Raw genomic sequence first — 27,259 nt, 5'->3', positions numbered from 1 at the left:
TCCATTCGAGGGATAGATACAGGGCGTAGCGGTGCAACCTTAGATTTGGAACACACCAACGATACTTCGATGTCATCACCTGTCTCTATCCTTAGGCATGCTACCGTGGCGTAAGCGTTTTCACCTGCATGTACGAATACATGTAGTTCAATATTGTCCACCTGACTTCTTACTCTACTGAAATAGCACCTGGGCACCTTCATACTCTGGACTTGTGGGAGGTAGGATAGCCATCTCATCCAATCCCCTGACAACTGCTCTGGAATCGTGTCGTCCCATCCAATACCACTTCGCTATACTTTCTATAGCAGGATCTTCGCTTCGATTAAGAAAAACGTTTATAGTCCCAATGGGTCGAATATAGACATTAGCAGTCGTAGCAGTTCCCTTTTTGCTGGTAGCTTGTAATGAACGCCGTTAGTCGGGTTTATAGCTGGGGTATAACTCAGCGAGTGGGCTCGCCTATACAATAAAAGATGTTAGTTAAACGTTATAAAAATGTAATCGGTGAGCGTTTTACACAACTCACCGGATCCCTAGTAAAATACGTAGTCGGTGAGCATTTTACACAACTCACCGGATCCCTAGTAAAATACGTCATCGGTGAGCGTTTTATACAACTCACCGGATCTCTAGTGCAATACGTAGTCGTAGAACGTTTTACACGACGCGGCGGTATACCTATCATAAACAGTTGAAGTTTGACACCACCAGCTGATCCGTAGTGGATGTTTAACACAGCCCACTATATAGCTCACTCTACGACTTCTAAGCCAAGAGTGCCTTGTTCTTGAATTTGCCGCTCCTTTTATACCATTTTTGAGTCGGCTTCCGTTGATTTACAATGAAAGTTCTTATAACTGAGCTAAGTATACTAAATATATATTTGTACGCATGTGTGTTCGCTATCGTTTGACAATTTCATTTCTCCTTGTTCGCTTATACGTCAGTATGTATGTTTGTGAATAATTATGTGAGTTCTTACACTCTGCGATAAAAGTTTTCATATCCTATATATAATTTAATATGTATTATAATTATATATGTTTTAAAATGTATTTATGATTGTACAAAGTATATTTAATTCAAAATGTATGTACATATATGAATAAGTGAACTCATTTCATGCCATATATATATAAATTATTATAATTCCGTTTATAATTTTAATATGAAATTGTATTATCTACAATGAAAAATCAAAATTTGTGGAGGCCCCGAAAGCCTGTAATTTTGGGGTCTTCACATCCCCCCCTTACTTCCGGCTCGTGATTGTTACCTCGTCACCTCTGTTGATCCGTTGTCATCGCGTGAAAGCCGTATATTTTGTCCAAAACCATCTAATCATAACCCGAACCGTGTTGGTATTTCCTTCGTTAAATTTCCAAAGGTTTCCCATTTCGCAAAATTTCGTATGTTTATGTGTATGAATGTACGAGTGAGTTGGCTAATTTCTTAGTTGTTGTTGTTGTTGTACCACTGTGTCTTTTCATTTCGTGCTTGCTTGTGTTGTTTGTTGTTTTACCATGTAGCTGTGATATTTTCTATTACGTTTGTTAGTTACTGTTGGTATGCGCGTGCATTTGCCCTTTATTGTATTGCTTGTGTTTTTGTTGTTGTACCACTGCATTTATATTTCGTGTTTGCACGTGTTGTTTGTTGTTATACCATTGCATTCCTTTGTTCCTTGTTATTGTTAGTCGGCTGTGATTTGTTTGGGGATGCTGTTTATTGCAGGCATGCTTAACGAACCAAACGATATCATTTCGTTACGATAATCAACGTTAATAAACGAAACGAAGTCATTTCGTTTCGTTTATTAACGTTAAGAACGACAAATTAACGAAGTGACTTCGTTTCGTTTATTAGCGTTGATTATCGTAACGAAATGATATCGTTTCGTTCGTTAAGCATGCCTGGTTTATTGTAGACAGAGTAGATAAGCGTTGTTTTGGTGTGTACCAAATTAGGGTTGCCGAAAAATTTTGTTACCGGTAATATAAATGTGATGATAATAAATAGTGCTATGCTATTATGATTATTAGAGCATTATTATTAAAACTAATAATAATATTATAGAAAATAAAATCAATATAATTGTAATAATTATTAGGGCAATGATTGAAATTTATGAAACTTGTTCATATTGTGATTTACCGTCGTGCTACGCCTTCCTTTGTAGTTTTCGGTGATTTTACTCTTCGGTTGTGTTTGCAAAGATGTAGGTGGGCATCTGTGAAGGGATTTTTTGCGCTTTCGCTTCTCCCGTTGATTAACTTGTTTTCATAAAATGGTTTAAGCTCGCTTAGATGCGCTGTTCTCTTCTTGCCTTGAAACGTTTTGTCCAGTTCGACGATGTCTGCCGAAATAAAATTCGTGATTCTATCGGGCCCGCTGAATTTTGGTGCTAGTTTGGCCGCAAAGTTGTCGGTTGCCTTTGACAGATGGTGTTCCTTTACCAAAACTCTGTCTCCTATCGCCGGATTCCATTTCCTTCTCCGCAAATTATAATGTCGTGCCTGTTCTGCCGACGTACGTTGCTGGTTTCTTCGTACCATTTGAAATATCTCCTTCATTTTCGCTACTTTTTCATTTGCCGTTGTTGTGGCCTGGCCTGTGCCAAATGTTCGCTTGTCATATAGGGAGTTTGGGATCCGTGAATCTCGTCCTTGTACCAAGAATGCCGGGCTGTATCCTGTTGCATCGCACATACTCGAATTTAGTGCTAACATTATCTCTGGTAATAACTCTTCCCAGTTGCGTTGTTCTATTCCCGTGAATTGTTTGATGTTTCGGTTTTCCCTCTCCGTTGGGTTCTGTTGTGGTGTATAGGGTGCTGTTAATTCGTGCTTTACTCCATAGTCCTAAAGGAGTCTCTTGAATTGTCTGTTCGTGAACTGGGCGCCGTTGTCTGTAATAATGACCTTCGGAACTCCAAATCGTGATAATATACGCTCTCTAAATGCTTTGATGAGGCTATCCGCTGTTGCCTTGCGTAATGGTATGATCTCTTCCCACTTGGTGAAATGATCTATAAATACTAGAACCATGGTATTGCCGTGCTTTGAACGTGGTAATGGTCCAACGAAATCTGCACACACCGTTGCCCACAGTTCTTCTGGAATTTGGGTTAACATTTTCCCCGCTGCTTGCTGCTGATTAGGCTTGTAAATTTGACAGGTTGGGCATTGTTGTACATACAGTTTTATGTCGCGAAACATTCCTAGCCAGTAGTACGTTGTGGCTGCTCGAGCTATTGTCTTCTGGATACCCATGTGTCCGGCACTTGGACTGTCGTGCACTTCCTGTAATACTTTACCGCGTTGTGGTTTCGCTACACATGGCTTCCACGGGATCGCGTCTTGATCGTCGATCTGAACAGCTATGTGCTGATATAACTCACCGTTTTCAATTATGTAGTCTGGACACTTCTCCGGGTTTCGTTTAACTTCCTCCTTCCTTTTTTCAAGCCATTTACACGATCTTTCGTTTTCGTGTTCCAGTCTCTTGAGTTTTGCGTCTTGCGGCTGTCGTGATAGTGCATCCGCTACTACGTTCAGCTTACCTTTCCTGTACTGTACATCGAACGAATATTGTTGCAACTCCAACGTCAATATCACAATACGTCCTGAAGGACTTTCGATGGCGTTCAACCATTTCAATGATAAGTGGTCCGTGATTACCGTGAATTCGTAGCCCTCCAGATATGGTCGCATTTTGCGTATAGCCCATACAATGGCTAAACACTCTTCCTCCGTGGGTGAATAATTAATTCCTGCTTTGTTGAGGCGGCGGCTAGCGTACGCGATTACCCGCTCCATGTCGTCTAGCTTCTGTGTGAGGACTGCTCCTAGTCCAAAATCGCTCGCGTCTGTTTGTAATGTGAATCTTCGTGTAAAATCTGGCCACTCCAGTACTGGTGCTTCGGTGAGTGAATTCTTAAGTGTCTGAAATGCTGTTTCTCGTGTTTCGGTCCATTTCCATCTGTTACCCTTCTTTAACATGGTTGTCAGCAGATGCGCTATTTTTGAAAACTCTGGTACGAATCGCCGGTACCAAGACCCTATACCTAAAAATCGTCTTAATTCTCTTAGGTTTGTCTTTACTTGCAATTCCTTAATCGCTGCTACTTTATCTGGGTCCGTGTGTATACCCTTTCCGCTTACGACATGTCCCAGATACTTCAGTTGCTTCGTGAAAAATTCGCACTTCTCGGCGTTGATTCTTAAATTTGCTTTTCGTAAGCGTTTAAACCCATCCGTTAGATGTTTAATATGCTCCTCCAGCGTTGTGCTTGTAATTATGATATCATCTAGGTATGCGAATGCGTTCGGCTCAAATTCGGGGCCGATTATTTATTTTATTTATTTATTTGTTTAAGTCTATGAATTTTAATCCTTACAGACTATGATACAAGGAAAATTTAAAAAATACTTATGCCTAAAAGTAATCGGTTTACTTAGAAAGCAGACTTCAAAATATTCATAAATTCAGCTCTTTGTATAGAAAAATCAAGAGCAACGGAATTACTTATTGAGTTAAGCTCCCGAATAGCACGCGTAATGGGAGCATTACCAGCGTAATTCGTTCTGAAATAATCGTAATAAAATGGAAAGGAATTTCTGAGAGATCTTTGGGGAACATTAAATCGAATCCTTTCCAGCAAATAAGGGCAATCAATGTAGCCATTAATAACATTATACATGAATGACAAGCACAGTATAGATCTACGATTTTCCAAAGACTTGAGGCTTAAAAGTAAAAGACGTGCAGAGTAGGAAGGAATCGGCTCCGAAAAGTTTAACGGGCGAAGGGCATATTTAAGGAAAATTTTTTGAATTCTCTCAATTCTACAAATGGCCGTTTGGTTGCTTGGTCTCCAAATGAAGACAGCATATTCAATGTGAGATCTAACGTATGACGTGTAGAGCAGCTTAAAGGTATAGGGGTCTGAGAATTTTGAAGCATTGCGCCGTACAAATCCGAGCATAGAATATGCTTTCGACGTTACGTAGTTAATGTGATTAATGAAGGAAAACCTTTTGTCAAAAACGACACCCAGGTCTTTAATCTCGTCAACACATTGAAGTTCACAGTTAGATATACTGTATTTTGTAGAGAAATTGTTAGTTGATTTTGAATAAACTATTTGGAAGCATTTTTGCGTATTTAAAGAGAGACAGGAGTTCAGGCACCATTGGTGAAGCTTATTTATATCATCCTGCAGCTTTATGGCATCTTCTTGCGATTTAATAGCTGAGAATATTTTTAAGTCATCTGCATAAAGTAAACACTTTGCAAACGAAAAACAACTGCTGATGTCATTAATAAATAATATAAATAAAAGTGGGCCTAGTATACTTCCCTGGGGAACGCCAGAAGTCGCAACGAACGGACTAGACATTTTCCCATCAATGGTAACAACGCAGTGTCTATTACTTAAATAAGAACGAATCCACAAAAGAAACGTTGAATGAAAACCGATACAGCTTAATTTTTTTATCAGAACTGTGTGAGGAACTCTATCAAAAGCTTTGGAAAAGTCAGTGTAAATGCAATCAACCTGTAGTCCAGAAGAGAAAGAATCTACACAGTATTCGCTAAAAACAGCAAGATTTGAAACCGTGGACCTATCAGCAACAAACCCGTGCTGGTTGGGTGATATAAGGGATTTAACAGCAAAACTCAACTTGGCATTCACAGCATGCTCAAAAAGTTTAGAGATTGTGGACAGCTTGGATATTGGTCTATAGTTACGCACATCGTTCTTATTTCCACATTTGAAAACGGGCGTAATCGAGGTGAGCTTCCAATCATCGATGAACGTCCCAGATGATAATGACTTATTGAAAATCAGAGTCAACGGATAGACCAAGGCTGGACAGTTTTTTAACAAGACAGAAGAAAACCCATCAACGTCAGTTTGGGATGAGGATTTAAGTATAATAATAGCCTTACTAACATCCTCACAGGAGAGAGTAAGCGTACCGAAGTTCAGGGTACTAACGGCATCCAATGAAAAATCAACCGCTTTATTATTATCATCCTGAGAAAAATTTGACTTAAAAAACTCAGCAAATAAGTTCGCTGCCTCACTTAGAGATCGCGCAGGTTGATCATCAAGGAAAACTCCAGGGGGTACAATGGAGCCGCCTTTTTTTGACTTTATATAGTTCCAAAAATTTTAGGATTCGATTTAATATTCGACTCAATATTATAAATATAGTTATTGTACAGAAACTTATCCAAATGATTAAATATCTTTAAATAGTGCTTGTACTTAGTAAAGAATATATGATTCTTTGACCGTTTGAAATATTTATTTTTTATGTTCTTCAGTTTTTTTAATTCTTTCGAATACCACGGAAGTTTATACGGCCTCTTTCGCTTTACCGGAATTTTATCCAAACAGTGACTAAATAGAGTGGATTTGAACGTGGCGAAGCAGTTAGAGGTATCAAGTCCCTCCAGTAATTCGTCCCAGTTTATTTCCATTAAAAAATCGTTAAATCTAGGAAAATCGCACAAATTGAAGTTGAATGTTAATCTGCTATCTGAAGTATCCGACGCATAACAATAAAAACTACAAGTAATGACCAGTGGTAGGTGATGCCTATCCTTGGGAATAACTGCATTAGAGCATTCGCTGACTTCACAATTAATGTTGTCACTTATAAATACTAGATCCAATAATCTATTTAGGGCATTAACACTTTTACTAATTTGCTTTAAATTGAGACTCAATAAATTATCAATGAAATACAGTTCATGATTCAAAGAAAGATTATTAGGTGTGAGACCATAACTAGAATTATTTGTTGACCAGTGAATATTACAAAGGTTGAAGTCTCCAAGCACGCAGAGGTGGTTATCATTAAGGTTTCGTAAAACAAGAGAGATTATGTTATCAGCATGTGCTTTGTATACATCAAATGCGCTGCCTGGTGGAACATACGAGGCAAGCAGATATAGGGAGCCATGCGCACCAGAACCAGAACCATTTATACACACGCAGATTTGGTCAAGTAGCGAGTCGTCATTGTTGAGCGGAAATAAAAATGAACGCAGCTGGCGCTTGACAGCAATTAAAACACCACCACACACACACTTGATCTAATGCCCGTTGAAATGTTGCGGGTGCTGAATGAAGACCAAATGGCATCAAGCAGCATTGAAACAGCCCGCGTACAGGTACAGCAAATTCCGTATATTGCTTACTTCCTTCCTCCATAGGGATCTGCCAGTAGCCGTTTTTCAGATCCAGGCTACTTATGTACTTCGCGTTTCTTAGCCGGTCTAGTATGTGTTGGATCCGCGGTACTGGGTATGCATCGGGGACTGAGCGTGCGTTGAGCTGGCGATAGTCTATACATAACCTCCACTTACCATTCTTCTTCTTTACGAGTACGATCTGTGCACTCTGTGGGCTTCGCGAGGGCTCGATGTACCCCTTCTCCAATAGCTCGTTTATCTCCATATTAATGGTTTCCTGCATTTTCGGATTCCGTGGAAAGTATCTTTGTTTTATCGGCCGATCATCACGCATGACTATTTTATGCGCCGCGATATTTGAGGTACCAGTCATATTTTCGAAGCTAAAAATCTGTTCGTCTAGGAAATCCTTAACTTTTGAAGTCTTTTCAGACGGGCTTTGTTGGTCCGTAGTTAGTTCTTCCGTATCGTTTACATCGGGCTCGCCTGCCTAAGTTATTGTCCTGCACATAACCGTGTCTTTGATTGCCTCTTCTGCTTGTAGGTTAACGTGTGACCGCCGAAACTTAATGATGTGTTTGCCCTGGCAAGTATGTCCATGCCGATGACAACTTCTTCTATTAGCCCTGGGAGGACGAGTATTTCGCTGCTGTACTTCTGTTTCTCAATCTCTACATCTGCCACTATTACTTCCTTTATCGTGCAGGCTCTACCATCGCCCAATACCACTCGGCTTCGTACCTGTTTCAAAATCGCCTTACCTAATCTCCTCGAACATGTCTCACTCATAAAACTCCTTGTCGCTCCTGTGTCTACTGTTGCTGTTACTTTGCAGCCATTTATCTTTTCGTCGGCCAAAATACGCCCTCCTGTTTGCTTCAAAATAGTTAGACTTCCCGAATTTGTATTGCTGGAGACCCCACCGCTCGGGTCTGATCGAGTCTCCGGTCGTTTCCCGATGATGCGCGGCAAAAATTTTTTGTGAGAATGATGCGTCCACCACATTCCCAACAAAAGTCTCGACGTTCATTGCGGCACGCATTGGCACGATGTCCGTTTCCACCACATCGCCTGCACGCGGTCCTAGGATTCGTATACGGTTGTCTTGTTGGTGGGTTACTTCGCTGTGTATTGCCATTGCCAATCCTGCTACTTGGCTCTACATCTGTTAATTCTTGTATGAAAAAATGCCGTTCATCTGGACGCCTTGCTGGGAGTGCTCTTGCCACTACTCTCAATGCATCTCTACCATTCGTAATATTTTCGAAGTCCTCTGCCAGACTCACCAAACCTTCGAGCGTCTGAAATTCAATTCGCTTTATATATAATTGATACTCACTGCTGCAGTTCCGGTATATTCTTTGCAGTCTTTGTTCCTCGGTGAGGTTCGCGTGTCTAATGAGGTTCTGTAGTTCCAAAACGTAATCATTGAATGACTCTCGTGGTCGTTGGTCGAGGTTGGGTAAGTTGTTCTGCAAATTGATATGACGTATTAGGTATCGTAGGTATGCTTACGCTTTCAATGTTGTTGACAGGGGTCGCTGGTCGACTTCCGGAAGCGGTTCCACTGTTGCCTTGACCTTGTTGATTGGTGGTTAATGTTGTTTTGGAATGCTTTGTTTCCAACTCTGCGAAACGTGTTTCGTAGCTCGGATTTTGGTTAACAAATTGGGCGAACTCCTTTCTCAACTCGTCGGCGGTTCCGCTGTTGTTGAATCCAAACTCGGCCGCGTATGTCAAAGATCTTCCTTCTTCAGGTAATAAATCCAATTTACCTTGACCATGTTGTTTTGTTATGTGTTCCGGTGAAATAAAATATGGGTCCCCTTATATGTATAAGGGTCCCTGCTCGGGCGCCAGCTGTAACGAACCCCGTTAGTCGGGTTTATAGCTGGGGTATAACTCAGCGAATGGGTTCGCCTATACAATAAACGAACCCATTAGTTAAACGTTATAAAAATTACGATTTATTTCAATCCTTCTGAAAAGCTATATACATATGTATATACGTATGCGGTTATAATACGTTTAATCACCGAGTGTTTTACACTCGGTATACCTGGTGAATATACGTAATCTGTGAGCGTTTTACACAACTCACCGGATCCCTAGTAAAATACGTAATCGGTGAGCGTTTTACACAACTCACCGAATCCCTAGTAAAATACGTAATCGGTGAGCGTTTTATACAACTCACCGGATCTAGAACGTTCTACACGACGCGGCGGTATACCTATCATAAACAGTTGAAGTTTGACACCACCAGCTGCTCCGTAGTGGATGTTTAACACGGCCCACTATATAGCTCACTCTACGACTTCTAAGCCAAGAGTGCCTTGTTCTTGAACTTGCCGCTCCTTTTATACCATTTTTGAGTCGGCTTCCGTTGATTTACAATAAAAGTTCTTATAACTAAGCTAAGTATACTAAATATATATTTGTACGCATCTGTGTTCGCTATCGTTTGACAATTCCATTTCTCCTTGTTCGCTTATACGTAAGTATGTATGTTTGTGCATAATTATGTGAGTTCTTACACTCTGCGATAAAAGCTTTCATATCCTATATATAATTTAATATGTATTATAATTATATATGTTTTAAAATGTATGTATGATTGTACAAAGTATATTTAATTCAAAATGTATGTACATATATCTATAAGTGAATTCATTTCATGCCATATATATATAAATTATTATAATTCCGTTTATAATTTTAATATGAAATTGTATTATCTATAATGAAAAATCAAAATCTGTGGAGGCCCTGAAAGCCTGTAATTTTGGGGTCTTCACAAGCTTAGCTCCCTGCAGGACCTCCTCGTTTGCTTTAGTAAACTTTAAATTATATGTTAGTGTGTCATCGGACAACTGCCACCACATACCTAACACCTTTCTAGTTTCTACCACTTGATCTACTCGCTTAGCAGCACTACAAAATTCGCCTGTGTCTCCTGCTTCTCCTAAGGCTTCAACAACCTCTTTAGAGTTGGATAGCCATCCTCGAATATGGAAATTTGCTTGTTTGTGTATAGAGCGAACATTCTTCGCAAATTGAATCGCTTCTTGAATTGTGTCCACGCTATCAAGCATATCATCGACGTAATGCCGTTCCAAGGTACTTTTAGTTGCTCGTGGATGCATTTCGGCTAATTCGAAAGCATTGCGATTTTTTACAATTTGAGCTAAGAATGGCGAACAGCTTGCACCGAAGCTCATTACTAATAACATATAGACATCTGGTGAGCGGGCTTCCTCGCAGTTTCTCCACAGAAAACGCTGGGATTGCTGATCTTCAGCATCCACATATACCCTGTGAAACATTTCCCTGATATCCCCAGACAACCCTATTTTTCCTTTCCGGAAGTTCAATAAAACGTCAAAAAGAGAAGTCAGTAGATCTGAACCCTTGTCCAAGCAGGAATTCAAAGAGAGGCCTTTATATTTTGCAGCAGCATCCCATACTACCCTGACCTTCTGTGGTTTATTTGGGTTTTGTACCGCAAGTATCGGCAAATACCACTTTCGAGGATGATAGGCGGAAATCTCGCTAGTGCATAATTTGCGAAAGTACCCTTTTTCCTCCATTGAACGAATGTGATTGTTTATAAGCGACCTAAGATCGGGAGACGACTCCAGCTTTCTTTCGAAGCTTTTGAGCCTGCGCAAGGCCATCGGATAGTTGTCTGGCATAACAATGCTCTCCGTTTTCCATAGAAATTTTGTTACGAAATGTTCATCCTTACGTACCACTTTGTCCAGCATATCCTTTAGATATGTTCCATGAAACTGTTTGTTTTTGCTGTCCTCACCATAATTTTTCAGGGACATGTATTCTGTGACCAGCTTTTGCAAGGCTGCATCGTCATCGCATTCGCAAATGTGCATTTGCATGTTATTAATTTTATTTTTCTCTCCGTTATTAATGACACAATAAACGGTATGCGGTATGAGTCTACTGGTATTCCTCTCAGATGCTTATGCATTTCGGCGAGCTCCGTTATATTTATTGTCTGGATTGGGAGATCAAGGGTGTCCACAGAGCGTACGTTATATAGCGTAAGTCTTTTATTTTTCCCACGCGGCGAAATACCAAAATCAATCCTATCAGAGTCACGCTGTACACGTGCAGTTCCGTCTGTCCACTTTGGGCATAGATCTGCTTTACCCCCTTGTAGTTGCAATCGGTGCAACACATCTTTCTCAATTGAAATTGGACCGGATCCATCGTCCAAAAGGGCATAAATGTCGCACGAAGTGCCTTTGCCGTAAATCGTTATCGGCACAACACGATAAAGTGTGTTGGATACCTCCTCGTGATGAGCCACAACTGCGGGTGAAACATCGACGGGTTTGAGTAGAACCGGAGAATGCTTGTATGTGCAACCGTTCACGCCGTACGCCTTTCTCTCAGGGCAGCTTCTAGAATCGTGCTTTCTTATACATACCCTACAAAGCTGCAACCTGTGCACTTCATTCCATTTTTCGTCGTACGGTAAATTTTTAAATTTGTCGCATCTCAATATTACATGCGCTTTGTTGCATAATTAGCACGCTAGTTTTGGTCTAACCGGCTCTAGAGACTCTTTTCCCGTTTTCTTTCCCTCAGCATGAAGACTCACGCGCTGAACTTTGCGCTTCTCCGACTCTGTATTGCCGGCAGAAATTACCGGTGTGACGTTGCTGGCTGCGTCCGCCAAATCGAAAAGCCAATCGCTAAACACCTTCTGAGTAGCGTCTGAAGAGGGTCTAGAAAACATTGCCCATTGTAAACGTATTTGAGCTGGCAACTTTTCAACCAGTTCTTGCATCAATAAAGAATTCGTCATATGCGATAGTAGCCCTGACGCCTCCATAGTGGCGGCTAAATTTTTCACCTCAAGTGCGAAAGTTATGAGAGTATCAAGCTTGTTAACATTGACAGGCGGTGACGAATATAGCTTTCCCAAGAGACTATTCAATATTTGTTCCGGCTTGCCAAAAAACCATCCGTAGTGTAGGCATTATCTCGGATACAAGTGCCGGAATCATTAGTTTGCTACTGACATACTCAAGTGCCTTACCCTTCAAAGCACGTTGCAATCGAAACAAGTTTTCATCGTGGCTAAATACACACAGGCGCGTGGAATTCTGAAAGCTGCTGACGAACAGAGGCCACTCCTCAGCCTTACCACTGAACACTGGTAGATCCTTGTGCACCACGTGTCGCGAACTAATTTGCTGTGCATTCAAGGTTACAGCATTTGCTTCCGACGTATTGCGTTCCTGCATGTGAGCCTCGTTATGACCCCTGTATATTACTACCCTATCGTGCCCAGCACCTGTTCCAAGCTGCCTTTCTCTATTACTACCTATATCACCCTGACCCTTGCCATCTGCCCACTGAGTTGTGCGATGCACCTTCAGCGCATCCAGACTGCTGTCATCATCTGATTCTTCGGAATTTTCAAATCTTCGCATAATACGAAATTAAATATGACAGTTTTGCCCTTTTTCTCTCTTCTAAACGAGCCAATTCGATTTCCATACTGCGCTTCGATTTCACGGAGCCCTGCTTGTTTGCCCTGTTACCCTTTTCATCTAGCTTCTCGGTTTATTTGTCTACATGTTCGGTTGTTGTACACGGCTTTGATGTATTTGCCTTTGGTAACGTTGTACACTTTTTGCAGCTCCATTCTTTGTCAGCAATATCGTGAGACACTCCTGCGTAGATATATTGCGTCCACTCGTCGCATACATCGCACTGCACCATTTCTTCATTCTCCGACTCATGACATAAGGCACATGTAACTGGCGCACTTGTCTCCGTTATAGTCCGTCCCATATTAAATAATTTTTCGGCAAACAGATTTTCTAACCTCAATGTTGTAATGGCAGCTAGTGCGGCAAATTTTTTAAAGAATTATTATTTCAACCAATTTATGAGTTCGTAAACGACTTTAAAAACTTTATTTCAGAAGGGTGTTACAATTAGAATTAATTAAACAAGTTAATATTTTATGTTAGTATACTCACATTTGGTTTTACCAACTGCACTTATTCACGCCGTAACCAAAGAGATCAAGAATGTACGAAAAGGAAGTAGAACGACTAAGCAATTTAAAAAAGGGTTACCTAATTGCGGTCATACATACAGCGTTGCCTGATAAATTTGTTGTGTGGTTAGAAATACCAAGTGTGACTTTAGACATGGAGATTAGCCAGTGACGGTGTTTCCAACAAAGATATAAATATCAACTTTAGTACCTTATTATTTGAAACTCAATACGATTTTGAGGAAGAGCAGCAAACAATTGAAAATAAACCGTTGCAGACAAGAACCCTCAAAATCCCTCAATCAACAGTAGAGACAGCTTCATCAGCGCTGTCTAAGAATGCTCCTGATATCTTTGAACAAATCAAAGATAGTTATGAAGCAATAACAATATCAAAATACACAAATAGTGGTACCGAAGTCACGGGTAACCCAAATTCGGTATTGCACATACAGAGGCAATACCGCGGTGGTTTCCGTGAAAGTTACAGAAATAACAGCTACGGAGGCTGTCAAGGTAGAAGACTTAGACCTGATAACACTGATAATGTACGTAATCCCAGCAAACGCCACTTCAACAGTAAACAATAGAAAAATGTGTGTACTTAATCTTCTTCTAAATAGTTCCATATCTAAATTGATAGCAATATCACAACTAATACTTCAAAGAGTACACAGCTGGAAATGAAAATTACGTAGGAACGCACTATCGCGAATCAATATTAAAAATCTTAATGAAATGTCAGTGGAAGCATGCAAAATACTAAAAGTTACCACAAGATCAGAAACTAGAAAACCAGTCAGTAATAATAATAGAAATGAAGAAACTAAAAGTCACAATGAGAACCCTATAATATATGAAGGGCTTAATAAATGTGCAGCTAGAAGACAGGACTTAGGACAATTCTTTACCAGGCTTATGAAAGTAGCCGACAATTTAGGACTTGTAAAAATACAGTTGTGCTTATGAGACAAATTGTTTAAGAATAATTATACTCGAGTAGGCAAATTTAAAGAAATAGGTACCAAAGTTCTCAAAAATTTAACAATTGCATTAACTCCGGAGGTTATGCATGTAGCAAATGTAGAAAAAATTAAACAAATCCTTCATAAATACCATGATGATCCTGTTTTTGGTGGCCACCCAGAAATAAATCACATGACACACAAGATCAGACATAAATATTACTGGGAAGTATGTAAAAAATTGCATCCACTGTCCCTTCTTTTTATCTATTGGTTTAACTTCTACAAAAATACCTTGCTCTTGCAACAACTGCAGCTCCTAAATTTTCTGTATGTAAAATGCTCGGAAACCCTCGCCTTTAGAGCAGTGTCTATTGCCATCCGATTAGTTACGGTCATCATATTCTATATGTTTTAATTTTAGTTTGGTTCAAATGAAGTGAAATTGCGATGCAAAGGCTTTGTTTGTTAGAAATGTCACATTAAGGAAATACTAAATCTCCTATATTTAGTATTAATTAATGATGAAACCGGTTATAAGTTAGATAATAGATGTACAATTGTGGTGTGTCGCAAACTCGGCAAAGGAGTGGTGGCACCACAATTGTGTTAGGATTAAAAATTAAAAGAAAAGAAAGAAAGGCGAGATATATTTCTCGTTATAATATTTCTTTATTACAGTGGAAATTATAATTCAAACGCTAAGCTACCTGTGCATAAAATTAAGATGGCGGGGCTCCTCGGACGTTGATGGCTGTGGCTGTTGATCGCTCGACAATCGCTGGAAAAGTAGACGGTTGCCTTGTCGAGGAAAACCTTAGAACCGCGGAAAAAGTCTCCGGTTTTAAGGGGAAGCTTCCCCACACAGTTGTACCGGCATGCACGTATATGTGTACGGACAGCATAACCCTACCTATGTACACATATACATGCATGTGGGCGAACTAGTGGTCGATAAAGTGGTGCTATTAGGGTGGCGCAAGTTAAGAGGAATTTAGGCTTCCGGCCTAAACACGCCGGCCCCCTTGCGATACGCAACAGCTCAGATTCCGCCCGAGCCCCGACCACGATTTGTCTTAAAACTAGATTCTAAAATTAAACGTTGCGCGCCGGATGGCGCGACGGCATCCTCCTTGCCTTCGCCGTGACCTAGAGCTAGGATGATAAGAAAAATTAATTCAAACCGTATGATATATTTCTTGCCATTCATATAACACTTCATTTATTTCGAGAAAAGTACCATTTACAAGTTTAAACTTACAATAAACTAAATAACCCTAAATAACCATTAGGGTATGCTAGATTGGGTGTGTCCCCGAAAGCACCCAACTAAAGATGGTGCTTTGGGCCAGCAGCGAGCCAAACGATGGTGGTAACGTGCCCGGCGTTATAATGTCGGCATAAACGTCGCCGCAGAGAACGAGGCGGATGGGCGTTGAAGCGTAAAATTGTGGATCCGCCAGTCGGATATGCTCGTAAGGAGCCGCGACGCGGGGGTCGACGTGATAGGTTGGGCTGACGCGCTTGAAATCATGATGTGTTGTCACTGTCTTGCTCTGTCCATGCTTACCCCTGAACCTAATAAAGCAGCCGGTTTCGCCGGCGGCTTTGATCGTCGGCAGTGCTAACTCTAGCGCCAGCCGACGGTCGATCGTTGTGCGAGGGGAACATACGTCTATGAGTGCACGGATGAGGTGCAAACGCCCCCCGGCTTCTACCTTCACGACCGCAGTTGGCGCCAGAGTAGCCATTGGTCGTAGGGTTGGAGCGGCTGTAGCGTGGGCTGCAATGATCCCGTTCCTAAAGGAACTGTGTTACGGTAGCTGGCGCGGCCGAGTGGCCAGTCTACCGTTCCGATTGTCCTCCTGAGAATTGCGTATGGCGCATAGCTGGCACGGCCATGGGGCCAGTCTACTCTCTTGGTTGCGGGCGTTGTTACTTGTGCGTTGTCGCTGGCGTGGCCGAATGACCAGCCGACGTTCGTGGCTGCTTGTATGATTACTCGTTCGGCGTTGATGGAGCGTGCGGTAAGGCCGTGGTTCCGCGCCACTTTGGCTCCATCTTTCGTGGGCTAACAGGGGTCGGAACGGCCGTTGGTCCGATCCCCCGATTTCTCGTTGCAGCGACCGAGTGCAAATTTCCTCTTGGCAATTTTCTAGGGCGTCGCGATTGAAGTCAGACTCGGAAGCGTGAATCGAGAGTGCTTCCTCTGCATCGTCCCCTGCTCGGTAGGCCCTACTCTCCTGGGAGGGATGTATCGTCTCGCGCTCTTCTTCTTCCTCCTCCTCCACTTGCTGTGCCCAACTCCTATAACGCTCTGCTTGCCGTGGAAGGTCTTCTATCGGTGAAGGTATTTTGGTGTGGTGTTGATCGTCCATTGGTAAATGCAGTGTGGTGTGGTGTTGTCGGCCACATCGTCGGCACCTGCCGTCGCTGGGGCAATTTTTTGCCCGATGCACCATCGATAGACAATTCTGGCAGTAGTCGAGGCGAATGATCTCGCGCAATCTTTGCAGAGGGGTCTTCGCCCTATAAACAGTGCACGATCGAATCAGATGTCGCGCGTTACATAGAGGGCATGGTTTGGCGCAGCGAGCGGCCTGGCGCTCGGTTCTCTTGCGCAACGAAGCGTAGCGAGTCATTCTATTCAGAGAAGTAGGAAGAAAAAATAAAGGAACCTCGTTGAGTGATTATGACTTTGTCACGCGTTCGGTGACGAGTAAGCCCCAATTCTATTATCGGCGCTTTTGAAATTGCCCGCGTGAGTAGGGTGAAAACATCTCTAGATGCCTACGAGATTATATTCATATCTCGCGCACGTTATGTGCGTGGCCTCTTTCCCCGCACGTTATGTGCCTGGGTCTTTAGTGCCCTGTTTTGATTATTTTTGTGTCACCCGGTAGCGTTTTAGTTAGCCACGGGCACAATAATGCTGCAAAAAAGTAAGCATTTACGATTTTCGGTTCGCACATTCTTGTACCGAACCGAGTAGAGAGTGTATAACGCGGGTTCTTTTGAGTCGTTGTTATTTATGTTGTTGGTGCTAGAACCTAACAACTTTCCTGCACGCCGAGAAAAAAAATGCTTGGAGAGCAAAATGTTATGCTAGAAACCAACAACTTTCCTGCCCGCCGAAAAAAAATGTTTGGACAGCAAAATGTTATGCTGTATAAAGAAAAATAATAAAATATATTCGTTTTGGCAGAGGGAAAAAATTTATAAAATGTAAAATTTTTTATTTTTTTGTATTGCCCTTCGATTATTTGTCCAAATTTTCTCCAGTTTAATTGACGGCCTTTAGCCATGGCATGGTTCCCGAAGTGTATTTGGCTCCGATACCGATTTGTCAGAAACGGGTTTTTGGGTACCCGTTTGCATCTTTTTATGCATCCCTAATATAATGTACATTTAAAACTCGGCATATATATGTACATACGTTGGTATACCCTGCAAAAATTGTTGGATTACGAGTTCCATTTTCTTCTTGTTGGAGTACTCTAACAATACTCCTTTGCACTGCGTTTGCGGACCACCATCAGCCCATCATTGCTCGTTTTTTAACGACAGTGATCACGACTCGATGACGATCGAACAGAGTTGCCAAAAGTAAAATATTGCATGCAAATAATTAATAATAAAATTTTACTTTGGCAACTCTGATAAAATGCAACAGCGCACTGGTTTTAGGTATACATATTCTATTAGTTTCTTTATTCACGTATGCATATTATATTAGTTTCTTTATTCACGCAAATGTAAATAACATAAGAATATTCGTAGTATAAAATATAAAAGTTGTATTGCCCGTCTTTTTTTACTTTCATTTTAAATTAAATTCACTTCGATAATTCTTTCCGACACAATTCCTCTTTAGTACTTTGGCATATGATCCTCTGTGGGTGCTCCATGGAGTACTACAGTGAAAGTACTTTGGAAAGTACTCTCACATATGTACTCTATGGAATACTCACAAACAAAGCTAGAGTGGGATCACCTACTCCTCTCCTAGGACATGGCAATGTTAGTTGGAGCACATTTTTTTTATGAATACAGATTAGATTTGGAGCAGTCCTATACTCCCAAAGGAGTATTCCTTACATTATTTATAGAGTATTCGCGTTTTTTGAAGGGTAAATATATGAACAGTCAGTGAGCGGACTCTATCGCATTAGTAGATTTACGAACCTTTTGACCTATTTTCATTTTCTACTACTACTACCACCGAGGCCCAAAATCTACCAATATTTTCAGTATTTTCGCATTGAGAACAAATACTGTGATCATTTTGTAAACGTATTGAATTGCTGAGCACAACCAACTAATATTAGGCGGTTACACTAACCACCCGCACGAAATTTGCACACAGTTGTGCACGAATTCAAAAACGGGAATAAATTTGTTTATGAAATAAAGTAGTAACTGAGAACACAAATAAATTTTGGCGCTATTGTCATCTTTTTTTGTATGCGAATACTTTTCCGAGTAACATGCCGAAATCGGTTATTTTATGGCAATATCTTTGGTTCTTTGGAAAATTTTTGTGGTAGTTAGATGTTTTGGTATGTGATTTGTTTTGTGAGTTCTTTGTTTTACAATGAATTGGGAATTTTTTGTTACAAATATAAACCGTAGTTATTGTTTTCATGAAACTTCTACTGCCATTTTCCGTCTCCCAACATTTTGCCTTTAAAAAAGTCCGTGCACTGGTAGATATTTACTAGCAGCAAAGACAAAAAAATTGTGCACATTCATACACACCCGTGTATAGAATGTATATTCCTCTGAATTGAAGCAAACGGGACTAATCGAAATATTTCTTCCGTTGCTTTATTCTTTCATTTTTTACGCATGGTGGATTACGGTTGTGATCAATGGCTATACATGGTAAGTAAATTGCAATATTTTATTTTATCTATTATTATAAATCACTTTTCTTGTATTTTTTCCATTAATAATTTATTTTTTTTTATTTTTCAGGTGGGTGGTGTGGTATCCCGGAGTTGGACCGATGCCCATATATATGGATGTAGTATCGTCCCTTTTTTTTTTGATTGCGTGTACCGGCATCGCAAAAGGGGTGCTCCAACTGTGGCGTCGGCCGCGCTGTCAGTTGTCACACTTTTGCGATGCCCCTTTATGCATGTATTGATGGATTTTCTCTTTGCAGGTTTTGGTACGGAGCATCCTGGCTGATGCAACTGCGATGTATGCTTAAGATTCACCACCCGTTCTTTCACCTTCTTCAAATCCACTAATAGATACGAAATGCCGGAAACATTTCATACTTCCCTACCTGGCATTCATTACTTATAAAACAGACTACCAAGCAATCACCTACTAGCAACTTAGTTAAAAACAAAGGTCCAAAGATGCACTGCATTGTATTGTTACATGCAGATTTTCGAATTAGACAAAGAGTATTTTCGTTGGTAAAATTCCGCCATAACTAGGTGGTTTCGCAAACTTCCGGTAATTTATGTTATGCGACACATTCATAAGAGCACCAAAAAGACGCCAGGCGTCCTCCTATTATGATGTAGTGGCAAATCCCATTGATTTATTAAAAGTTGAACAAAAATTAAAAAAACTGATTCGTACGATGATTTGATGCAAGATTTTGAACTGTTGGTAAAAAAAATGCTAAAGCTATCTACGAGGCTGATACAGTCGAGTTTCAGGATGCACAAGTACTATGGCAGTATAGTATAGTTACTAAGCAAAAACTTTTAGAGTCATATGGTATTTTTGAAGATGAACCCAAAACGAAGAGACTCACGCACTCCCAGAAGATTGACTGTATCTGCAACAGGGAATAAGGGGGGAGGGGATCGGGACTTGTTACCCGAACCTTCACGCAGGGTAGAAGAAGATGCAATTATGAATTATCGTCCTCTTCATCGCATGTTTCTTCTTTTACCGTCAAAGGAAAAAAATGTATCTTGATTACTATGAAGTTATTGAACATCCAATATATTTGCGATGGATTGCGACCAAAATACAAATGAATGCATATTCGAGTCTTGTGGCAATGGAACGCGATCTTTTGCAGATGACAAAGAGTGCTTGTCAATTTAACGAACCAGGGTCGCAAATATATGGATGCAAAAGATCTAAAGCGCCTTTTACGCGTGTTGAGATGGATGGTGGTACATGGAAATCCATCCAAGCGTGTAAAATCACTTTCAAGCGCTGCGATTTCTGCCATGAAAAAATATGTTGATAGTTCTGATGATGGAGAAACCAGCAAAAAACTACCGATTTATGTTCTCAATTGCAGGCAATATAATGAAGACGGCTGAACTATATACGAAGATGCTAACGATTTAGGGGAGCCTTCAATTAAAAATTAATAGCGTTCCCGGACTTAAGTGATATTAAAAGACCATTTCACAGGCTAGCTAAAACCGGTGGACGTAGCAAGAAAACAGCTGTTGTTGGTTTTTAGCGATGCTGAATCCTTTCTATGTTTTTCAACTATTTTCTGTTATACTGTGGTTCACATATGATTATTATTACTATGCATGTGTAATATTGCTTATGCCCGTATTTGGAATAGCTATGTCAATTATTCAAACTAAACAGAATCAAGATGCTTTACGAGAGACTGTTTCGAACGTTGGAAATACTTCAGTGTTAAGGGAAACGGGTGATGCATATGAGATAGCTTGTTGTTGTTGTTGTAGCGATTAGGTTACTCCCCGAAGGCTTTGGGGAGTGTCATCGATGTGATGGTCCTTTGTCGGATACAGATCCGATACGCTCCGGTAACACAGCACCATTAAGGTGCTGGCCCGACCATCTCGGGAACGATATATAGTTCCTAGAGATATTATTGAAATACCCACAAATGGATGTATGATGCAATGTGATACTGTACTTTTGTCTGGAAACTGTATCCTAGACGAATCAATGTTGACAGCTGAATGTGTACCTGTAACTAAAACTCCGTTGTTAATGAAACGTAATATAATTTTTGATAAGCAAGAACATGCACGACATATTTTTTTTTGTGGAACGCAGATTATACAAACAGGGTATATTGATTCTGAAAAAGTTTTAGCCCTTGTAATAAATTGTTTTGATAAGACAGGTACTCTTACCGAAGAGGGTTTAGACATGTGGGGTATGGTACCAAAAACAGTGACCAATGAATTCCAGATGCCCATTAAAGAGATCGAACGCTTGACTTTTGATAATTTTTTATTTCGAATGGTAACATGCCATTCAATAACTTTTATGAACGGACAGCTGGTTGGTGATCCACTTGATTTAAAGATGTTTGAGTCTACTGGGTGGAATATAGAAGACCAAATGAATATACCTGATAATCAAAAATATAGCTTAATCCATCCAACAATTATACGACAGCCAAGAAAAGGGTGAACCTCATTCTAATTCATACAGATACCAGAAATAACAAACAAATCAAATAATTTTTAACGAATTATACGTACGTATTAAGTATTGAAGACAAAACTATTCACAACGTAATTCATCCAAAAACGAAGTGCAGGTTATATCAGGAAGGTATTGAACACGCCTCTTGGATCGTGTAGCCGACAAAAGCAGGAATAAGCTTGGGGTTTTTTTTTTCTAACTGGTGGACTATCCACCATACAATCCGTCCGGCCGTGGTCTGACGTATCTCAACATTCACAACGACAGCAAACGGCGTGCTAACCCCGGCCACCAAAGCAGAAAGTCCGTGAGTGTAAGTAAATTTTTGTGCTTTTAGAAAGATTCCGCACGAAATGTCTTTTAAAATGGGAATTAATAACCTTTAAAATGCTTGTGTACAGGTCGACGTCGCAACCGTAGGAGTGATGGGAGGAATGGAATGCCAAGTCTTAATGAGAACGAAGGAACTGGCCGGTTAGAAGGCACCTTCAAGTAATACTACTGAACTAACCACATATTCGAGGTAAAAATTTTTTTAAAGGTAACTCCTTAACAAATAAATTTTTGTGTCGAAAATATATTCTAACGAGTGAGGAAATTTTGAAATTGTGTACCATATTTGAGCAAGAATTTAGAGCGGTTTTATCTAAAACTTGTAACATACAAGTTTAATGTTTTACTAGCCGTGAAAGCTGGAAACAACTTATAAATCAATTTAAAAATAGTCGAGATAGGTAGGAAATTAATAACTTTGGAAAGATTCATTGCGCTAGCATGAATAACATCCGCTAACCGTGTTGTTACTTTGCGATTTCTCGGAAAATATTAGTAGTAAAACTGGGATGCAATCAGTTTACAAATACCCGATCGGTACTAAACTTCTTTGAACCTTTTTGCATTTTAATGAATTTATTAACTATGCCATGATCTATAAGTGTGGTTGAGCATAAGTTTTATGGAAAGTGCGGATTCCAGATAATCATGCACTTTCGTAAACCTAGGAACATACGAAACCTAAACGAATTCAAATTCGTCAAAACTCGACTCGATTCACGTAAAATTGCCATATGTACCGAAATGTACCAATTGAGCATATTAACCTATTCATTCCGTATAGTCGGAACATTCGACTCCATTTAAGTATTTGGGGGAATCGGTTTATATTTGGAATATTATGCATATACGTATTTGATATATTCGGCCCCCTGAAGTAGTCTGAAACGAACGTGTTCGGAATATTCTAAATCAATGTTTTATCTGGAATACTTCTATGAATACTTAACGGAAAACCATCCTCCGAAGCTTTAGAATGAAAAAGTGAATACTCCCTATGTAGCCGGACCGCACAAAGGATTACCGCCTTTGTCAAAGTCAAGCCCGGAATATAAAGTTCTAAGAAAATAAGCCATTTTCTTTTATTTTTTGTCAGTACATTGTGGCTGCTGAGTAGAGTATCACCCCATGTCGGATGCCTGTTCGAAATCGTCCTATCTTAAGATATTATCCATACTTGGTTCACTAATAAGTTTATTCTCCTCAATAACCAATGGTTGATCATCATCATCATACGCATCAAGTTGTGACAATTCTTCCTGAATTCTTTGTAAAGATTGTATATTTTCCCTAGATAAGTCTATCGGATTTGAACCGTTACGTACTTCACTTTGCAATAATGTGACGAATGATCGCCAATGATCATTTCTCAGGTTAATTCCAAGTAATTTTCGTATAGTGTTTAATAATTGCTTTACATTTTTAATACTAAATTCACGTAGCATTTGGAATTGTTGATCCTCTAAAAGGTTTAAGTTTTCACGAAAATCGAATGTGAATAAGTTCGTTGCGTTTTCTTCATTCCAATCTAGGACAGCCACCGTATCATCGTATGGAATGAGATTTGAGGCTTAGATAACCTTTGGCCTCATGCCTTTGGCCGAGCGCGTATGTTCGGTGGCAGACCGTGGGTCTGAAGTAGGTTTCTGGTGTCCTCGCTCTGGGTGAGCGAGTGAGTTGGGTATGATTCGAGCGGGTGAATTGTGGGATGGTTTTTTTTGAAATATAAAAAATGTGTATTTTGTGGCAGATGGGGGATCTGCGTGAGGACTTTTCTGGTATCCTCGTTATGGGAGAACGAGTGAGTGGGAAGATATCTGGTGTCCTCGCTCGGGGTGAGCGAGTGAATTTGTGGGATTTTTTTTTTTTTTTGAAAGGAGGGATGTGGAGGAACGGGGGGATTGTTAAGAGAATCTCTTGGTCCTCTCACAATCTATCTCCGTGGGAAGATCAGTTTGACCAAATGTCGTCTGACTTGACCCTTCTCGGTTATGAGGTCGACTACACGTACTCGGTTATCTTCGCCGGGGTGCTTCCACTTCATTTTTTTGAAGTTCGGATAAATATTCCGTTTTCCGAAGGTTTGATGGATGGCCTTGAGCTTCTGCCATCTATTTAGTATGGAGGCATCTATTTAGACATGCCTCGGTCCGGAACAAAAGGGTTTGGAACTCCTCCATGGTATATTTATGGAGAGAAGCGACCTTTTTGAAGTGGCTTTTGAAGCTCTTCACTCCCGCTTCCCACAGACCGCCCATATGTGGAGCGCCGGCGGGAATAAAATGCCAAGTTAGTGCTTGATGGCTATACCTGGAGACTGTTTTGTCTCGGCTTTCTGCCAGGAAGGCTTTGAATTCCGATCGTAGAGATCTGGAAGCTCCGACAAAGTTCGTACCATTGTCGGAGTAGATGTTTCTCGGACATCCTCTTCTCGCAATAAAACGCGAAAAAGCTGCGGGGAAGCATGGGGTGGTTAGGTCACTAGTGGCTTCTAGATGGATGGCCTTAGTGGAGAAACAGACAAATAGGCATACGTAGCCTTTGGACAGTCGACATCTGCTACCGCGGTAGCTTTTGATGTCGAAAGGCCCCGCGAAATCTACACCGGTATTGGTGAACGCGCGGTTAAAAGTAGTACGTTCGCAGGGAAGGGTACCCATAAGTTGGGACTGCGCCTGCTTCCTGTGAATAATGCAGGTTTTGCAATTGTGGATGATGGCTCTGATCATTGTCTTGACATTCGGAATCCAATACTGGGTTCGAAAAAGGCGGAGCATGGGCTGGTTCTCGCCATGAAGGTAATCATGATGAATCATTATGACTGCAAGGCGAGACAGCCTGCAATAATCGGAGGACGCTCGTTGTATGACATGTCTTTTGAAGCCCCTAGACGCCCTCGTGTTCTGATAATATTATCTTTGTCGATGTATGGGTTGAGTGAGAGGATTTCACTCTCCCGATCAATAGGTTCCCTATTTTTTAATTTTAAATATTCTGTACCGTAAAATTGTTTCTGGCAGACTCGTATTAATGCTTGAGTCGTTGCCTTAATCTCATCGGCTGAGATTATGCACGACTTTTCTTGGAACACGGCTTTAGTTTTAAAAAGCGTTCTTTTATAGAATCTCCTAACATAAGACAGGACTTTCAAAGCTCGTGGTAAATCTGAAAATCGGTCAAGAATATCTATATGATCTACCCTTGTCGTGGCATATTATTGTGCCCTCTTTTCCTCAACGGACGTGTTGTAATCGGTGTCTTGTGCTGGCCAGTGAGAATTGTCTGACCAAATCTGACGCCAGTAGTCCTCTGCTCCCCAAATCCGCTGGATTAGATTCCGAGTCCACGTGAAGCCAGTCCTTGTAACCGACCATGTCGAGGATCTTGGTGATTCGATGTGCGACGAAGGTTGACCAAGTACAGAGCGGCTTGCGTATCCATGCAAGTACGATGGTTGAATCCGTCCAGAGGTGAACTTTTGCTGGTCCCAAATGTATGTTTCGGAATATTGATTCCATGATTTCTGCGAACAGGAGGGCACCGCAGAGTTCTAACCGTGATAGCGAGATGGTTTTCACTGGGGCTACTCTGGTTTTTGGCAGTAGTAAATGGATGAAAAACTGATTGTCTCTTTTTACGCGCATGTATCCCGCTGCAACATAGGCTTTCTCGAAAGCGTCACAGAAGCCGTGGAATTCTACATCGCCTTCCGGTGAAAAATTTACCCACCGCAGTATCCTTATGTTATCGATTTCACCATAGTGTTGGGTGAAGTTTTTCCACCGTTCTAATGTATTTGGTGAGACAGGCTCATCCCATCCGGTGCCTTCTAACCAAATATTCTGCATTAATATTTTTGCCACTATGACCATTGGGGCGAGCCACCCTAATGGGTCGAAAAGCTTGGCGATGGCTGACAATATTTCTCGCTTAGTTAAATTTTCTGGATCCTCCATTGGTCCTGCTTTAAAATAAAAGAGATCGAAGTGCGCATTCCATCTTATGCCCAATGCCTTCACGGCGCTGTTGTCTTCGAACGCCAGAAAGTCTTCGCTTAGTCGATCAGGTTTCGGGATGTCTTTCAGAACTGCCTCCGAGTTTGATGTCCATTTACGAAGTGGAAACCCGGCTGACTGAAGTACCTGTCGGATTTCATCCCTTGCCTTAATGGTCGATGCAATGGTGTGTCCTGCTAATACGTCGTCTACATACATGCATTCCCGCAGGATGCTCGAAGCTCGATGCTGTTGGATGGGAATTTTCAACATCGTCATCTAGCGGTAGAAGCGTTCTGATGGCCAGGTATGGAGCGCAGTTAACTCCGAACGTTACAGTCTTTAACTCGTAGAGGCCTATTGGTTCACTAATGTCTTTTCGGAAAACAATCCTCTGAAATTTGGTATGGTTGGCATCCATCCAAATTTGCCTATATATATTTTTTTTTTTTTCACTATTGAAGACATATCGATAGAGTCTCCAACGTAGAATAAGAATTGGGAGATCTGCTTGTAGTACTGGACCAGGTAGGAGAATGTGGTTTAGACTGGTGCCATTAGCCGTCGGGCTTGAGGCATTGAAAACGACTCGGACTTTCGTCGTTATACTTTCTGGTTTGACAACGGCGTGGTGTGGCAGAAAGTAATTATTTGTTTCATCTGCCGCGACGACACTGCTGATTTTTCCATATGTCCAAGAGTCTCGTATTCTGAGAGTACCCTAATATATTCTTTCCCTAAGCCCGGATTTTTTATTAACCGGGACTCGTTTCGGTAATATTGCGAGCATGCGCGCTTAGGGGATCCTCCTAAACTCAACTCTTCTAAGTAGTCTTGCTTGGATGGAAGGGATACTATGTACCTCCCATCTTCGTTTCTTCTTGTTGTTTTGTTATACATTTTTTAGCAATATGCGCCATCTGCATTAATGCTTTTGCCTCTTGGCAAATTTTCTAACTCCCAGAATGCTTTTAGATGGTTGTCCAGCGCGACTTCGTTGAAAAACGACACTATGTTCTTTGTTGGACTCGGTGCTTCGATTCGCCCGGTAAGTATCCAACCGAACACTGTCTCTTGGGCCAAAAGTGTATTAAGTACATTCTTTTTCAAACCGCTCCGTATAATTTGGGGATATATGTCTCCACCAAGTATGAGGTCTACATCTTCGTTGACGTAGAACCTCTTGTCTGACAAAACTAAGTTTGGGAATGCCTGCATAGTCATTGTGTTGATATGGCAGGATAGCAGATTCCCAGTTAGTTTGGCTAAAATCAAAACAGGAGTAGTCAAGCTGAAGCATGGATCCACTGGCGAACGTA

The 27,259-nt window shown here is 41.0% G+C and overlaps 1 protein-coding gene and 1 long non-coding RNA gene across 3 annotated transcripts in view; one reads left to right on the top strand and one right to left on the bottom strand.

Annotated features, from left to right (window-relative positions):
- Positions 1–27,259, bottom strand: part of LOC137237039 (methionine--tRNA ligase, mitochondrial-like) — a 57,142-nt gene that overhangs the window by 15,943 nt on the left and 13,940 nt on the right. The gene's annotated exons all lie outside the window — the stretch shown is intronic.
- Positions 18,888–22,141, top strand: LOC137237041 (uncharacterized). The gene is made up of 4 exons (XR_010948774.1): positions 18,888–19,098; positions 19,192–19,240; positions 19,382–21,925; positions 22,014–22,141. It is a non-coding gene; the product is annotated as an uncharacterized lncRNA (long non-coding RNA).

Source organism: Eurosta solidaginis, chromosome 1 (assembly GCF_040869045.1).
Source record: "Eurosta solidaginis isolate ZX-2024a chromosome 1, ASM4086904v1, whole genome shotgun sequence".
In the NCBI taxonomy this organism is placed as follows: Eukaryota; Metazoa; Arthropoda; class Insecta; order Diptera; family Tephritidae; genus Eurosta; species Eurosta solidaginis.
Note: the sequence above shows the minus strand (reverse complement) of the source record. Positions and strands in the feature narration are given on the sequence as shown.